The following is a 4,033-nucleotide window of genomic DNA, read 5'->3' as shown; positions in this document are numbered from 1 at the left end:
CTTTGCCATAAATATGCATAAATTATTTAAGTCTCATTTATACAATTCAAATAAAATATTTAAAATTACCCCTTATTATAATAACTTTTATACGTTATTTTTATGTTATTTATTACTATTAAATCAATTTAAAAAATTAAATTATTTATTAGAAATAAAAGTTGAATTATTTATTATAGATAATATATGATGACTTTTATATAAAATTATTTATTGGGTTAAATATTTCTTTGGTCAATGAACTTTGTCGCAAAATTGAAATTCATCACTGTCTGAAACTTTAATACGATTTGATTCACAAACTTTAAAGATGAATGAGTATATTTCTTTAAATCCAATCACTACTAAAGATTTTAATTTTAGCGTCAGTTGAATGTGTGGTTTAGTGGCCCTTAAAACTGCCACTATTTTTATTTCCGCCAGTTAACCAACTGCCACAGAATTTAGCGCCACAAAAGTACCATGGTGTCGGTTTAATATAACCACCGGAATAACCGCCATTAAAAATATTAAAGTCGGTTATAACCACCATTAAATTAATTTAAAGAAAAAGTTATCCGATATTTAGTGGCGGTTATAACTGCCAGCAAAATCAATTTATTTTAAAAAAAGTAATATATAGCGGCAGTTATAACTGCCAGCAAAATTATATATATATATATATTTGTTTTAAAGTTATAACCGCCGGCAAATCATAACTTTTTTAAGAAAAAAAAACTCGTTTACTATTTAACAAAAATCACGAATTTTGAGCTGTGGACAGAACTGCCATCCAATAAGGTGTTTTTAAGCTTCAAGTCTTGATCACAAATTTGTTGCAGAAGAAAAAAATTAGAAAGAAAATAACCACAAAGGAAACTAAAAACTAACTGCCATCCGAAATGACTCATTCACAATATAATTGGAAAATGATATTTTAACCCACTTTTTTTGACCCATTGCTTTAATCACCATTAGATCATCTTTTTTTATTCTTTTTAGTGATGTGATGATCTAATGGTGATTGAAGTGGTGGGTTAAAAGTGGGTCAAAAAAAGTGGGTTAAAGTATCATTGTCCATATAATTATTCTATTCACCTTGGAATGACAGTAGCTAATTCCTGAAATAAGCTGCTGGAAGCAATATCGAGCCTAGAAAACTAAGAGATAACCAGAATGAAAATAAAACAATTGAATTTCCAAACACTCAGTTGCCAACAATGAAGTAAGGGAAGGGAGAATAAGTAGTTTCATGCTTATGATGAGTATAGAAGTGGAAAAAGAATTGGTGGATAAATGAAAAGAGAGAAAGCGAACAAACCTCATCTTCATTGAATCTTCTAGCACTACAAATCCTCTCAAAGAGCTCTCCACCACTTGCATACTCCATAACAATACCCAGATGTGTGGAAGTTTAACCCCCCTGCAAAGTTGAAATCACATTTAAATAACCTAAACATGATACAAATAGTACTCTCACTAAGATCATATCATTTGTCCAGACTACATACCTCCTTGAACCGAATAATATTGTGCTGGCGAAGACTTCTATGGTTTATGATTTCCCTGGCAACATTCTCATCAATCTAGAAAACACACATCAATAAACTCTATAATTTCTACAAATGCATTGGTTTCATCAACTTTATTTTGCATCTCCTGCAGTAAATTTTGCAGTTTTTCCATCTCCCGTGTATTGGATTCTTCTAGGTTGCTCTATAGGATCCCAAATAATTTTCTTTAAGGATGTCCTATGCTGAAATTGATCTTCCAAAATTTATGTATGTGCAAAGCGTATATCTCACCCTTAAACTTTTCTCTAGTCGAAGACGCCAAGTGAGTTCCTCCACTCCTTTTTTCAAGTTTCTCCTTAGTCTTTTTAAGTGCACCAGTTTCTCTTGCAGCCTAGCAAATGGACACAAATGTTTAGTCAAAGAGAGAGAAAGATATCAAACAATTAGGAATAATAAAGTGAGGTTTGTGGCTTGGTGTTACTTTAACGTTAAAATATAGTCATACAGAAGCAACTTAATTGGTTTCATTTTATAATTCATTAAACTACCAAAAAGAAAGTTGGACTTGAATGATTCATTGTTGATTGAACTGAGTTAAAGAGTAAATAAGTGGACAAACTAAATTATTGGAATCTTGACTTTAACTATCTCTGAATAAAGGAAAAAGCAAGAACGAGGTGGAAAATAACAAATGAAAAGAGAAACAAAAAACAAAAGTGTGGCTCATTAATTATTTTCACTTAATTTTTTCTGTTTTGATTCTTTTGATATTTTTATTTTTAAACCAAATGTTTTTATTTTTATTCTGTTTTTAACTTCCATTGTTTTTCCTAATTCCATTCACATAATTTCCCATCAATCTCTTTCTTTCCTAGCAAATGGACCTTAATTTCTAAAATTTGGCAAGCAAGAGAAAGTGAACCAAAGCATAAATAATGTATACATACTGAGCACTAATCAAGATTCTAGGGGGAAATCTTTCAAGCAAAAAAGGCTAATGATATCAAATTTGCAAATTGGTTAACTGATATTAACATTCACAATACCTTTGAGAGAATGCAGAGTAGGGACAACACATGATTACGAGAGATTGAATCACCAATGAAAATGATTTATTTCTCATAAACTTAAGAAGCTTCTTGGGATTGAACTTGGGCAATTCACTTCTTGGACTCCACCTCCAATACAAGTATCCTGAATCAGGACGTCCATTCCTCATACAATTTTGATGAGGTTCGACCACACGACAACTCTCATTAGTGTACACTGGTCCAAATTGGTCTAGTACCCATTCTCGCACAAAAAGATCACATGCTTTTGCATTTACAAATTTAAAATGCCTATTATCATTGGCATTACAAGCTATCAAGATAAGCACTTCACATTCTTCAATTTATTCTAAGATTGTGCTTAGTTAAGAAAAAGAAAAACTTGTTGCTTTAAAAGATTTGGTGTTAGAACCGTTGATTTGACTTAAATCCCCATCCTAGATGCAAATCTATAGTCCAAAGTAGAACCCTTATCAGGTGGAAACCAAAACTCAACATCATCCACAAATTGTTAAAACAAGACAGAGAAAAGAAGGAAATTAGATATGGCTCTTAATATTCGCTAAAATATATAAAATGGTTATTTTTCTTTTTCATGATGAGTTTCCTTATATGTAAGTTGCACATACCCGCAAGATTGAGCTTTGACACTCCACACGATTACACGAATATAATCGTCTTTCCTTTCAACTATATGGTGTTGTTGCTTTAATATATAAAAAGGATCGGAACAGGAATTTAACTTACATGGTTGAAAAAGTGCTAATATCTACAACCGAGTTACTCATTGTACCTGATGAGCGCTTCCTCCAAGGACTCGACTTGCCGACCATCGGTGCGTGACAATATCAGAACCATGCTTGAGCATCCATGGTAGCTCTAACCTTCATTACATCATATTCAATGCGTTTTTCCCCTAAACAACAAAAAAAAAGCACGCGTATCGATAATAGAATTAGGGTTTATGAGAAGTTGAAGAAGCATCAAAAGAAAATCAAATTTGAATCGAAAAATAATGTACAACAAGAAAAATCAACTTACGAAACGGGAAAAATGCCTAAAAAAATGAAATTGCTAGAAAAAAAAAGAAAAATATGCCTTGGCTTCCATTGGAAGAGACCTGGTTCTTCAAAAAAGAGAAGATGATTGGTAGGAAGAAGTGAATCAGCCTTGAAAAAAACTTCATACTGAAAACGCGCGAAAGAAGTTATTTAAGCGCAAAAAACCGCATATTATAAAATACCAATTTCAATATTCAAGTTAAAATATACTGGCGGTTTTCAACCGCCTATAAATGATATTTAATTTTTTAATTTTTTTAATATAACGGCTATTTTATATAACTGCCATTAAATTAGTGACGCTAAAAGCTATTTATTTTGTAGTGAATTAAGTTATTTTTTTATGTGTTAAACACGTTTCTTATTAACATTGAAGTAAAAATGTATCAAACGATATAAACAACTCAAATACGACACGTAAAAGAAAATA

General features: G+C 31.4%; 1 long non-coding RNA gene across 1 annotated transcript; it reads right to left on the bottom strand.

Annotated features, from left to right (window-relative positions):
• Positions 1 to 1,156: 1,156 nt before the first annotated feature.
• On the bottom strand, positions 1,157 to 3,475 carry LOC114170643 (uncharacterized). The gene is made up of 3 exons (XR_014986104.1): positions 2,540 to 3,475; positions 1,491 to 1,884; positions 1,157 to 1,402 (listed from the first exon to the last, which is right to left on the bottom strand). It is a non-coding gene; the product is annotated as an uncharacterized LOC114170643 (long non-coding RNA).
• Between the last annotated feature and the right edge of the window lie 558 nt (positions 3,476 to 4,033).

Source organism: Vigna unguiculata, chromosome 11 (assembly GCF_037176805.1).
Source record: "Vigna unguiculata cultivar grain cowpea cultivar isolate G323 ecotype 2 chromosome 11, ASM3717680v1, whole genome shotgun sequence".
Lineage (NCBI taxonomy): Eukaryota > Viridiplantae > Streptophyta > Magnoliopsida > Fabales > Fabaceae > Vigna > Vigna unguiculata.
The sequence above is the reverse complement of the archived record's forward strand: the minus strand, read 5'-3'. Positions and strand labels throughout refer to the sequence as shown.